General features: G+C 36.8%; 1 pseudogene; it reads left to right on the forward strand.

Moving 5' to 3' along the window:
* Positions 1-1138: 1138 nt before the first annotated feature.
* Positions 1139-13043, forward strand: LOC136715005 (calcium-activated chloride channel regulator 1-like; annotated as a pseudogene).
* The last annotated feature ends 1541 nt before the right edge of the window (positions 13044-14584 follow it).

Consider the following 14584-nt stretch of genomic DNA (forward strand, 5'->3'; position numbering starts at 1 on the left):
CCCACATTTTGAAAAATTGTGAGCTATACTATTCAGCACTGACAAACAGCGAGACAAAACAAAATAAAAATGAGCTCCTGTAATAAGGTACTCATTGAACAACATGTCAGTTCTTATGTGTTGCTCATTGAACATCTTGTATATCTGCTGAGTTCCTCTAAACATTTTATATCTCAACCCAGAGAGATACATCCGTGTGTACATCCGTATATAAAAAAATAATAATTGTACAGCCTTTATAATTCAAGATCAAACACGTATCGGTACCACAGTACCCATTTGTGCCCAGGCAGCAGTTGCCTTACCAGTACAGTAGGGCCTTTTTTCCCTTTTTTGTTTACCATTTAACCATTGAAAAGGGTGTGAACAAGCATCCCACAACCACTTGAAACCAACTTTTCAAGAAACTGTACTTGAAAGATTAGCCAACTTGATCTATGTAGGCTACAGAAGTGTGATGAAGCACTTAATTGAAAATTGCATCATAATTCTTAAGTGAATCCTTGTGCCGACACCTGATTGCATGAACTTAATGCAGTTCATATAGTATCCAGAGTTTACCAAGTTTCTGCCTTATCAATTCTGACTGTGAAGAAACATTGTCTGGTCTAATCCAGTTTTCCTAGATCACAACTAACGTGGGAAGGATGGAGCTTTATTTGGACACCACCATTGACAAGGATACAGCCACCTTTGTAATTTGAAAGACAGACTCCTTACCTGTCAGTGAAATATATGGTCCTGATTATACGGAGTGTGATTACATGATTTTATCATGTAAGATAATTTATATTATGCTCTACTGCAAATTCCATATTGTAACATAACTTCACATTAGAAGTTAATTAAGTGATGACGGTTTACATTTATTGGAAATCCAGCATCATAGTAGCAGTATAGCCCATGTTGAATGCTAATGTATACACACATCATGTGAGTTTTCCAGTGTGTTTTTCATGCTGATTGTAAGCAACAGTAGTTCAACAGGATTAGAGATTCTTCAAATGCAGTTGTAAACAGAAGTGTTTTGAAAAGATTCTAGGGTATTCCAAGGGAGGAGCTATGATTCAATAAATCATAAAGATCAAGAAGATCCAATGTGCTTCACCAGCAGAAGGAAAAAGAAGACCACATCACAATGTCTCTCACTTTGATCATCTTTATGCTCTTTACGTCTATTGGGATCAGCTCTACAGTTGAGCTTGTCAACAATGGATATATTGATGTTGTTGTTGCAATACATGACAAGGTACCAGAAAATGTGAGACTTATTGAGAAAATCAAGGTAAGCCTGTTTTAACCATTCAATGAAATTTTACATTTTACTTTATAACAGTGTGCTTCTATTCACAACAATGTGTAATAATGAGTGCATTTTATTTCAATATTAGTATTTAATGTAATAAAACAGTGCTCCTGGGATATTAAAAACTTTGAAGCTGTTTTATAAATGATGGAAGACCTTACTGTGCTTTGTGAAAAAACAGTCCAATAAAGCTGATATTGTCTAAAGTCTGAAGTTAGTTCTGTAGTACTGACTACTGCAATGATGGCAATGTCTTTAAGAGAATGGTTATGACTGTTGGAGTGACACGCAGCTGGTGCTGGTGTGCTGGTGTTAATTGGAATGCTTCATAAACATTCGGCAAAGCTGCCAGTGATAAGTCTTACTCTCTATGATGGAGTGCTGGTTGCACTGTTTTGCAGGTAATAAAGTACACTATTCTACACTATACTTTAGATTACCAATCAATTAAATATATTGTACATCACATATTGCATTTCTTTCTTCTATTTGTACACTACAATTTAATCCTTCTTGAAACCTATCCACAGGGCATGATATGAATTTGAATTCCCCAGTTTTGACATTGGTATTGATTTACAATGCCTGAAAAGGAAATAAAAAATGTTTTTTTTTTAATGGGTTTTTGTTTGTTTTAGGACATGGTTACAGATGCCTCTGAATTTTTGTACCTTGCCAAAGAAAACAGAGCTTTTTTCAGAGATGTGAAGATTTTAATACCCACCAGCTGGAATGCCAACTCTAGATTATATAAAAGACCTACAACAGAGTCCTACAGCCAAGTAAGTTTATTATTGAGTGCACCTAATGGTAATGAAGGAAAGATTAATTAATATGTTAACATATTTATACAAGCATAGGGAAATATGTACTGAATGGCAGCGTAGTGCACATGCTGAAGACATGCTTTGTGAACATCTTTTTAGAAATCTTAGATCACCTAAATGCTAATGTGCATTGTCTACCTTCACAACCCATTTATCGATGTAAATTGGATTTCAATCAAGTGACAGCACTATCCCATTTTAAAACACACTGGATATTTTATACTGTATAATACATGTTTAAATACTTGTTTAAATCATTTTATGAATCAGTCTGAATTAAAATAGTTACATAAATATTACAAAATTAAATTAAGTAAACAGTTCATTCAACCCAGAGAAATACATTTTTTTAAGTGTTTCATATATGTTTTGCAAAGCCTTATTATGGTGTAGCAGAGCATTGATTTCACTCTTCTTTTTGTTAGGCGAATATCATTATAGTAGATGGAAACTACTTAAAGGGGGATGATCCATACACACTTCATTAAAGTGAATGTGGGCAGGAGGGCCGGTACATTCATTTCACCCCCAATTTCTTACTAAATGATAGCCTTCTCTCCGGCTATGGACCTAGAGGTAACTATATGTGATATGTTTATTATTTTGTAATGTGCCATTGTTGTTATATTGATTTAGAAGCATCACACTTGAGCACCAGCAATCAATCAAAAACACACACAATAGGTACCATATCAATGCAAAGTAAAACATACATTTAAGATAGCTATATGGCCCCTCCATTTTAACCAATAAAATTGCATTCGGCAGAAAGGAAAATAGTAAAATATAAAAGGTTCAAACTATTTCCCTGTTTTTATAGTACTGTGTATGTCATGTCACATTTTAGCAATGGTTAGAGAGTCTTAACAATTTAAATTAAATATATTATTAGCAGCACGGAGCTGCGCTTACCTCCTCTCAGCCAAAGGAAAAACAGACTGAGGGAAGCAAAGTGGTGACGTGATCAAAAGACACCAAAACAAAGACACTATTAACCCAAAACAAACTGCAGGCTGTAGAATCTCCCAGAAAACCAGACATGGAAAACACTGTACAAATGACTGGGTCAGAATTTTGATGTAAATACACAAATACATTATCATACCTGTTACACTTGTATATCAAGTTTGTGTTCTAATGTCAGGTGTATATTCAATAGTTAGGTATCTACAGATGGGTGACAAATTAAAGGAAAACCAACATAAAGTGTTTTGTGTTCAGTCACCAAGAGCAACCAGAACTATGCCAGCCCTCTTTGCACCTCGAGTCTCCAGGCATCCCTGTCTGCGGCAGCCTTTTCCCAGGAGTCTGTGCTGATTCCATGCAATTTAAGGTCTCGCTTGAATGTGTCTTTGTACCGTAGCTGGGGCCATCCAATTGGTCTTTTCCCTGTCACAAGCTCACTGTACAGGAGGTCCTTGGGGATGCGGCCATCTTCCATGCAGGTCACATGCCCTAGCCAGTGCAGGCGCCTTTGTCGTGGGAGACTTCCCAATTCAGGTTGTCTGTGATGGTAGACCCCATCTACACAAACTCATGAATGACCTCCAGTCTGTAGTCCTGAATGCAGAGGGATGGTGGTTCCTTGACATCTTGGCCCATGACCTGTGTTTTCTTCAGGCTAATGGTAAGCCCAAAGTGTTTGCCTGCATCCTCATCTGCAAACAGGAGGTCACGGATGGATTTCTCCTGTACTCTGGTCTTAGCCCTGAGTCTGGAGAGCTTGAAGAGGTTCCCATCTGCCCTAGTTCGGAGATAGATGCCTTCTGTGGATTCTGAACAGTGGTGGGGGGAGGATACATCCCTGCTTCACGACGCTGAGGATGTCAAAAAAGTCAGACATGGAGCCATCGTACACGACTGTTCCCTTCATGTCATCATGAAAGGATTTGACAATGCTGAAGAAGGTAGGAGGAGAATCAATCTTAAAGAGGCCATCTCTGCTCTGCCTTGGTCAGGACAATGAAGGCAACACAGAGTGGCTTCCCCTGCTCCCTGCATTTTTCCTGTCGCTGCCTTATTGAAAAGACCATGTCGATTGGTCCCTGAATCCACACTGTGATGCTGGGCAGACTCTGGTGAAGAGCTTGCCAACAATGATGAGGAGGGAGATGCCACGAAAGTTATTACAGTTGTTCTTGTAAAGGGTGACTATGTTGGCATCTCTCATCTTTATAAATACACAGCATTTAATTGACAGAAGTCTGTCTTCTCAGGAAAGGTGTTTGTTCATTAATGGGCTCATCGTCGGTGGGGAGTGTTTGATGAATATGATGATCACAACCCATTCTACAATTCAACATCAGGATATGAAGCAACAAGGTAGGATACAGTTTTCTAGTGTCAAGTAATTATAACTTTGGCACATCCATTCTGGAGCAGCAGTACGCCGGTACGTCAGCATTTCCTTTACAAACATGTGGGGAATCTAGGCAATCCAGGCTCGATGTGCATGAAAACCTGAAAACACATAACGTTGTAGCAATATAAATCACGTTATATTACGTTGCTACAATCTTGTGTCAACATTGTGTGTGAGCAGGGGAGCCGCCCCACCATCCTACTACCAGGCTAGAGCGCGAGCTACTACTATGGATGAACAAGAGTGACTCGGGCCACTTCAATCCGCAGTATCAGTCGTTACCAGCTAGCAAGCCCAGGCGAAAAGGAACAAGGCAGCTCTCCACCTACTGTAGGATTTAGCTTGAAAACACTTTCTATACTCTATGTTATGATTGAAACATGAATTCATCCATATTGTTTTCCTTGTTTTAAAGGTAATGAAAGGCACAAGTAACCTAATAGCTGCCGGTATCTAACGTGACCCAATTTTACAGATATGTTTGCTGTGGATAGTGGCTTTGGATTAGGGATGTGTATGACAAATATTTTGACTATCGTAACTCCACAGCTGTTGTCCTCAACTATTCGAATAGTCGCCGACCCCCCATGCCATCCATTCAAAATGCGACAGACATTAAATGTGAACTAATGCAATGTGACAAATTTTGCAATTGCAAAAAGTTGTGAAATTAATTTTTAAATACTTATCTAACACAACAACTTTGTTAAATAAACATTAGGCTAGCCACTATATAAAAATAAGTCCATATCAGAAGATGGAAATTGCATAATAACAGCAGCAATGAGCACCTGCCAACTCTCACGCATGTCAGACTCTTGTATTAGTGTTTCCCAACAACTTTTTTTTACCACAATTTCAAATTAACTATACAGGTTTTGACTATTTGTTTATGAAGTCAATATTTTACAATTACATCTGTAAATGATGTAACAGAAAACAGGAGACACTTCTTCACACAGAGAGTCGTCACAATCTGGAACAAACTCCCCAGCGATGAACCTGAAAATTTGGGAACATTTAAAAATAGACTGGATAGGATCCTTGGATCACTTAGTTATTAATGGACACCAAATGAGCACGATGGGTCGAATGGCTTATAATTTGTAAACTTTCTTATGTTCTTATGTAACTGACTGACCAAAATGTTTTTTTTTTTAATTCAATTCTTATTAATTTAATTTCCATTCAATAATAGTTTAGCAATGTGAGCTGCAACAAAACTGCCTGAACGTTAGCGTCCTTATGGCATTGGTTTCCGGTCATAACAGCGAAATACAAAACGTATTAGACTATCTCATTTATATGATCTACTTAATTAAACTATTTATTTTTCCCCTTTTTCAAACTGCACTACACAGACTGCCGGTCTGCATTCAGAAACATACCTTTACGTTTGAGTTCCAGTCAATACAAAATAAACTGCAATAGCTTAATAATAATAATTTGTTTTCTTGCAGTCCTCTTTCCTTTTCTGTCATATCTAGTTTCACAGTGTTCAAGTTCTTGTAGTGCAGATTTCCGCATATATGCATAGACCTGTAAAATTCCATGATCCCGCTACATGAACGCAACCATTGTTAGTCAATCACAGACAAGAAATAACAAATCCCACCCTCCCATCAATCTTCATTACAGCTACCCAGAGTGCCAATCAACAGGACAGACTTTAAAATAAAATCAACTTATACTTTTTCTTTTTTTTTTAACTATTGAATGTTAGATTTACTTGTCGATAGTGGAATATTCGATTATTCAGTCTCATCCCTACTTTGGATAGTAAGAATGAGTTATTTTTCTAGTTACTACTGTTTTTGTATTAAAATATTTATCATGTATTAAATCAAACAGGTCTTACTATCTATTTGTTGCCTAGATTTCCCTTTCTATCAAAATTCAGACCAAATAGATAAGCTAGAAGACACATTTCATAATTGCTCACAAACTAAACATTCTACTCTTGATGTGTTGTGACACTAAAGAAAAAATAAAGCTAAACTGGCTTCCATATGTGTCAAAAATTCACCAGAGGTGACCTTCTGAAAGCTGTTCTAGGAACCCCCCTAGAACAAATCGGTGGCCCTGCTCCAAACTCAGAATGCTGTAGGAAAAACTGCCACAGCATTTCATTGATGATAATAACTGGTTTGATAGGTCATGGCTTATGAACCAAAGTATTTATGGTGGTAATTGTATCACTAGTTTTGCACTATTTGTAAACACACGTTACCCCATCATGCTTCATTCTTCTCTCAGGTGCCCTTCGGACATAAAAGGGAAGTGCATAAACTGCAGTGAGGATGTGACCTGTACATTTCTTCCAGAAACAGCCATTCCCATTCCATCCTCCATAATGTATATGCAGGCTTTGCCATCAGTAAATGTGGTATTGACAGGTGTTCACCAAGGATTGTGAATTGTACACTGTATTTCATTTAATTAGTATTATTTAAGTGATGACTGCAGTAACAATGTGTGAAACCACAGTGATGTTGGAGTTGTGTATCCCCAGGTCCACAGGTTTTGTAACAGCAGCAATCATAATACTGCCGCACCGAATAAGCACAATAAAATGTGTAACTATAGAAGCACTTGGGAGATCATCAGCAAATCCAAGGACTTCAACAATGCAAACCTCCCACGGTAACCAAATTCAACGAAGCCCACGTTTACATTACTGCAAACTAAGCACAGAGTCCTCTGTTTGGTTTTGGACGTGTCTGGAAGCATGACGGTGGTAAGTTACACTTTTGTTTGTGTGTTTTTAAACAATAAAAGGCAAAGTTTTAAAGGTGTGTGTGTATATTTATACAATAAATGGATATTCCAGTGGGTTTAGTTTTCAAAAGTTTGATTTGTAACAGTATTGTAAATCTAAGCACAAACACATTCACATAGAGCACGTAGAAGATCAAGTTAAAAACCTATGTATATCTTCCACAAAACATATTTTCCAAACCAAGAAGCATTCAGGTTGAATGTATTCTAGAAATACTCTAATCTTTGAGAATCAAATTTACAAAATATTTACAGTGCCTAGAGGAAGTATTATTCACTTTTTCACATTTTCACATTGCACCCTGCCATTTGGATGCATTTACATTTTTATTTTTGTCCACATTTGATTTTCACAACCTACCCAACACTTTGAAGAGGAGGGATAATCTTCATAGTGAGACAACAGTTAATGAGAGAGAGAAAAAAAGTGGTTAAATAAGTATTCACCCCCTGAGTCAATTGGCTACTTGTTAGAACCACCTATGGCAGCAATTACAGCTGTGAGTCTATTGGGGTAAGTCTCTACCAGGTGTAGACATATGGAAATTCACCCAATATTCACCCATTCTTCTTGGCAGAAGGACAGGAATCTTCAAGTCTTGCAACAGATTTTCACTCCGATTCAAGTATGGGCTTTGACTGGGCCACTCTAGGACATTCACTTTCTTATTTTAAGCTACTCCAGGGATGCTTTGGCTTTGTGCTTGGGATCATTGTCCTGTTGAAATATAAATCTCCATCTCAGACTCAGGTCTTTCCCAGACTGAAGCAAGCTGTCTTCAAAGACAAAACTGTCTTACTTCTTGTCCCTCTTCCATACAGACCAGTACCTGAGCTATTGTTGACACAGGGACATTTTCTCCCATCACAGCCATGGAATTCCACTTAATGTTCATCAATGCTACAAGGGATATTCAATGCCTTTGAAACCTTTTTATACCCTCCCCTGATCTGTACCTTGTCACAACTTTATCCCAGAGTTGCTTTGAAAGCACGGGGGGTGAATTCTTCCAATAGGTGCTGTAAATAGAAATACACAAATATTGTCTGATTGTTTGGTTGTTTGTTTTTGTCTTTTAGCAACATAGGCTTGAAAGACTCATACAAGCAGCAACTACATTCATAAATGAAATAGAAGAAGGCTCCTATATTGGCATTGTTGTCTTCAATAAAAGTCCAATAAAAAGACGACCATTGACAAGAGTAGATAGTAAAGCCACACGGTTAAGCATCATTCATGATTTACCTGATGCAGCACAAGGTGGGACAAACATCTGCACTGGACTGGATGAAGGATACAAGGTACCTTAATTCTTTCCTATTCTGGACTATTATGTTAAAAAATATAGATTAACAATCATTCCAATGCACTTTTTTAAGGGTACAATACTTAATGATATTAGATTAGTGATTGATATATAGATTACAAAACAGTTGCCTAAATTAACACAAAAATAAATACAGATCAGAATGACACACTTCTAAGCATTAAAATGATCTGTTCATATGAAAAAATGTATTTAGAATGTAATTAGATTATATATGAACAACTTAGCAACTAATTTCTCTGCTTCTGATGAAATGCCATTTTCTAGGTGGACAAATGTATCATTCCTCAGATGACTTTCAGTCCAATGGACTACAGAAAGCTTTTTTGGAAATAGCTGGTGAATCTCTTGAGGTTTGGCCAAATCAGTTACTATCATTCATTAAAGTGTGTTTTATGAATGTCGGTTATGATTGTCAGGTACTGGAGGGGAACATCCTAAAGCTTGAATAAGCCTCATCATGTTAAAGCTTTACTGGCAACAAAAAAAAAACAAAAAAAATGAAATGCTTTGCTGGTGTTGATTCATTATTTCACATAGAAAGGGAAAAAGGGCTCTTATTATAATTGGAGATGATTAATTCTAAATGCTGGCACACATGAGTATTGCAATATCCATTTTCTTGATATTGTTTCTTAAAACCAATTGAAGGCCATTAGTAGGATTTTACTTCAGATCACATATATAAAAATATTTTGTTTGCAGCTGGGCTGCCAAATACTGTCCCACATTCATCTTTAAGCACTCCAAGGGGCTTCATAACAGTCAGAAATGTAAAAGAATTATTGTAACTAGGGAGAAACTGTGATAAAACAAAACACACAAGACTCTGTTGAGTTTATGGGAATGTATTAGGACTGCCCCTTATTCCAGTTCAGTATCACTGTTTCCATATTTTAAGTCAAATTGTTTTGATTCAATGTGTAAAAGGTGCACAGGGAGCAAGAATAGGACATTTAAACATTAAAAAGCAGCTTGGAAAGTCAGTACTAATAAGAATAGCCAACTTAATAACTGTGTAGGATATAAAGAATTGGGAAACAATTTACTGTAGAACAATCTGAAAAACAGTTTAGACAACTATATACGACTCAAAGGTTAATTTTGCTGAATGAAATGAATGATCATTACATAATGTTCTATTTAAGTCAGCAGCATTATTCATTTCCCCCAAATTATCAATCTTCATCAGTTCTGACTATGAAGCAATAATGAAACATGGTCTGATTAATCCAATTTTCCTAGATCACAACCAATGGGGGAAGCTTGGATCAGTATGAAAGAGTTGAAGGAGAGTTTCATATTGACAGCACCATTGGCAGGGATACAGCCATCTTTGTTACTTGGAAGATGGACTCCCTACCTGAGATTGGCATACATGGTCCTAATAATACCAACGAGTATCAAAGGACTGATTTTGAAATAAATTATAATTTACAGTATGCTTGGCTGCACATTCCAGGAGAAGCAAAGGTATTGTAACATCATTTTTCTTTAGCACTAGGTCAATCGCTGAAGGTTTGAATTCACTGGAGACTGCTTTAAATCCAGTCTTTCAGCACTAGCAGAGGCCCACACTGAAAGTTAATGTAAACACATATATATATATTTTGAATTACTTGTGTCTGTTACTAAATTGAAACAGACAAATATTCAGTTATTTTGTTGTATCATATGAGAATTTAGATTTAAGCATATTTTTAACAATATAGGATTTAGAACTTGTTTAGAAACATGCCGTACAAAACTCTTAGCAATTAATTGTGTTTTTAATTGAATTATTTTATTTTTATGAAGGCTGGCAAGTGGAAGTACTTAGTTGAAAATAGGGCCACTAAGGGGCAGACTTTTACAGTAACATCAAAAGCTGTTGATTCAGAAGCAAGACCTTTGACAGTGAACACATATATAAAAGAAATGACCAAGTTACGGCACACATGGATGATTGTTGCAGAGATCTTTAAAAACGGTTCACCAGTTTTGAATGCTACAGTCAAAGCCACTGTGGAGTCAAATGGAAAAACACATGAACTAGAGCTTTGATAATGGAGTAGGTAAGTTTGCATAGTTTTCAAGAAGTATGACCAGATTTAAAAATCTTACCTACTTAGAAACTTTGAACCTGCATGATCACTAATGTATCAGACAGGAAACAATAACCCTTGCCAAGGTCAAAAACAGAACTCAGTGTAAAACTGCATGCATTATTTTTCATATGAAAAATACATATTTAAAGATTTAAGACAAATATTAAGTCCATGACCAAATCAAACTCTAAATTAGAAACATGTACTCAATCATGGGATTCATGTATTGGCAGAAGTCACTTTATCAGTTTCTAATTTGGTCTAGGACTCACAATTTCACACCTATTAGGAAAAGCAAGACTAACCAATCTAGGAAAAAAGATACACAGGCAACAAGAAGCTATTGTGACTATTCATATTCGAGTATTCTTGTTTACTTAGGCAGTAATAACATTCCTAATCCAGGATGTATTTTTATTTTTTCTTCCATTTCCTTGTTTTGAAGGTGCTGACATTGTGGGAAATGATGGGGTGTACTCGTGTTACATTCAACCCAAAGCAGGAATTGGAAAATACACCTACAGATTGAGTGTCAGGGGCACTAACAAGACAACCAATGTAGGGGCACCGGCTGGAGAAAAATCCCTGTATGTCAAAGGGTATCTTGTAAATGGTAAGGGAATTTTTCTTGAAGAAGCAAATTAATTTGCCTCACTACAATAAAAGCTGGTTTTATTTTATATATATATATATATATATATATGTATATGAATATTTAGGTCCCTGCTAGAAATAAAAGATTTATAAATTTATATATATATATATATATAATAGATGAGCAAATAAATAAATTTGAAAAAAAACTTTGAGCTTTAAAACAGCTTTTCCCTCGCACATCCATATTACTTTAAAATGTAGAGAAAAGAGAATGATGAACCAATATTTAACACTGTTTATTATTTTTTCTGATCAACTTCTTTCTGTGTTAAACTGAACAACAAGTTGGATGAGCTTTTCAAATCTCATGGAAATCTTCCATTTGCAGTAGTAAAGTATGTGAGGTATGTGGACAATGCTGTTCCACTGACTTGTTGCTGTGATTGTGTTAACATGTCAACTCCTCTGAATGCAGGCACAGTGCACATGAACCCACCCAAGCCTTCATTCAGGCCTGATCTGAGGGTCTCTGTGGAGGATTTCAGCAGGACCAAAATTGGGCAGACATTCGCAGTTACTAAACCACCAACAAACACAGATTTTCTCCCTTCTTGCAAAATTAATGATCTGGCTACAGTTTTTGAAAAGCGTACAATAAGACTGACTTGGACAGCACCAGGAGATGACCTTGATATAGGCACAGGTAGTCAATTCCTGTTTGATCTGATCACACGTATACTTATATTTTGGAGATCTGACATTGCGCTTCAATAATGAGAAGGGTAGCCCATTTGTTGTAAATGCTCGTATTTTATGTATATTTCAACACTGAATGGCATAAGGACACTGAAGTCATCCACAGACACAATGATTTACTGAACATGTTCACTTAGTTTAATCATTCGGCCTCACTGATCATAATACAAACCAACAAGCGCTTGTGAGTTTTACAGACAATGATCTACAATATTTGTGTTGAAAGCATTGCAAGTCAATATGAAAGTTCCTTTACTGAAGCTTCTCTGGTGCCTCCTAAGGCAAAGCACATTGAAGAAGGAACTATACAGATGTATAGTGAGGAGGTTAGGTTACATGTTGTAGTGTGGTTTCACCAAGAAAACATGGAATACAACATGGTGCACAATTGAGCAAACGAGGTGCAGGAATCTAGAACACAGTTAATGTATTGATTCATTTTTTGCTTGCAGCTGCAGAGTATGAAATAAAAAAGGCTAAAACCATATTTGAACTGAGAGATGGATTTGAGAATGTGACCCAACTGAATACGTCACATTTCACCCCGTCACCAGCTGGAACCAGGGAAGAACTGGCATTTCCACTGGAAGACATGGATACAATGATCAACACCATTGTGTACATGGCCATCTGTGCTCTGGATGATTCTGGACTGAAGTCAGAAATGTCCAACATCGCTCAGGTAGTAATAACAGAAGTCCCTATCCCACCTCAAGCAGGTGTTATCAGCATCAGTAGGGAAAACCATCCTGCTAATCCAATGGCTGTTGGAATAGCTGTGAGTGCTGTGACTTTAGGTGTGTGTTTAATTTTAGGTCTTGTTCACTCATTATGCACCACAGGAAACGTGGGGAATACACAGTTCCCTTGTTCCCAGATAATGTTTTAGAAAAGCTCAACACCTATAAGGATGTATAAGGAGTGAAATGTGTATGCAGGGGAGACCAGAGCTGGTTGTCATACTTTTTACTCAATCTTATATTTCTCTGGCCATGTACATAATATACCACTATTTTCAATTCTACATGAAATTATAATATATTGTACGCAAATGGACATTGTTTAGATCTTCATTCTTCACTTCAACATGCCAGGGGGTTGGTTTTCACATAATATGAGTTTGGTTGTCACAGTTATATTTGTTGCCTTTTTAACAAACAATAACACAACAATATATATTCTTAACACTATTGATATTCATTAATTGAACATTTATTGAATATATATCCTTTGTTGTAACTGTTTTATTACTTGACTGGGTGTGAGGCGCAGATAACTGGAAGGCAAGTTTCTGTACTTCATTTGGAAAAATACCAAAATAAATATCAGACACCTTGGATATGTATTCCACTAGTTGCCTCTCCATCTCAAAAGGAAAGATCTGTCTATTCTTAATGTATCCAAATTATGCCGTTCTTCCCTGTATGTCCTCTACATCTGCAATCTCGACATGTGACAACCAGTCCCAAATGTCATGTGACAACTTGCCTCAACCAGACTGTTGTGCTAACTTTATGCTGACTACCTGACATGATGTGTCATAGCCTTCCTGTCATGCACACAAATAAATATGCCTCTGGGTTTTCCAAGAGTATTCAGTATTATCAATTATGAAAAAATGAGCAGGACTGGCATCTGTCTCTGGTGAATAAAACTGTACCAATAGCACCATCTGGTGTTTTTCTTTATAAGACTCTTCAAGCAACTAGTGAATGAAATTCTGCCACTGAAGAGTCACTTAAATAGAATTACTATCTGATGCACTGTCCAAAAAAACCATATGAATCCAAACTAACGTATTTATACTAAAGAAATACAAAAATGACTACAAAAGAAAAAGTCAGTCATTTTTCGAGATTTAGGATTATACTGTAAAGACCCTGTTCGCCCATTTTCTCATTGGAAATTGTTACATTTCAATATATCAAACTTTGAGAAAACGGGTGAATTTATGTCTTTACAGTATAATCGTAAATCTCGAAAAACGACTGACTTCTACATCTTTTGTAGTCATTTTTGTCTTGCTTTAGTATGAATAAATGTTAGTTTGGATTCATGTTGTTATTTTCTGACTTTATGTGAACGAAAAGACACAAATTCGCCCGTTTTCTCATTGGAAATAGTTACATTTCAAAATATCACTGTGTCGTCACCGCGGAAAGGAGGCTACGGGCACAAGGAGAGAGGGATGAGAGCACATTAAAGGGATACTCCAGACCAGACCTTTGAATATTCACATTCTGAGCCCAGGAATGCAAAAACCATACAGACACAAATATTGTATACTGCGCAACAAAATGGTAAATTCACACCTTAGACATGTCTTATTCATCGCTGCAATAACCGGAATCCTACCGAGAACCTAACCTGGTTAACAAAATGTCCTGAAGGGGTTGCCATCGTAACCTGGCAATAAAGGCATGTGCTTCCGGTTCTGTATGCAGGAGAGATCTATTTTTGGAACTATAAGATCTGATTTCAAATAGTCTAATTAAGTCATCAAGGCTTATGAATCCTAACTGGCCCTCGGTGGTATAGATTTA

This window comes from Amia ocellicauda, chromosome 19 (genome assembly GCF_036373705.1).
Source record: "Amia ocellicauda isolate fAmiCal2 chromosome 19, fAmiCal2.hap1, whole genome shotgun sequence".
Lineage (NCBI taxonomy): Eukaryota > Metazoa > Chordata > Actinopteri > Amiiformes > Amiidae > Amia > Amia ocellicauda.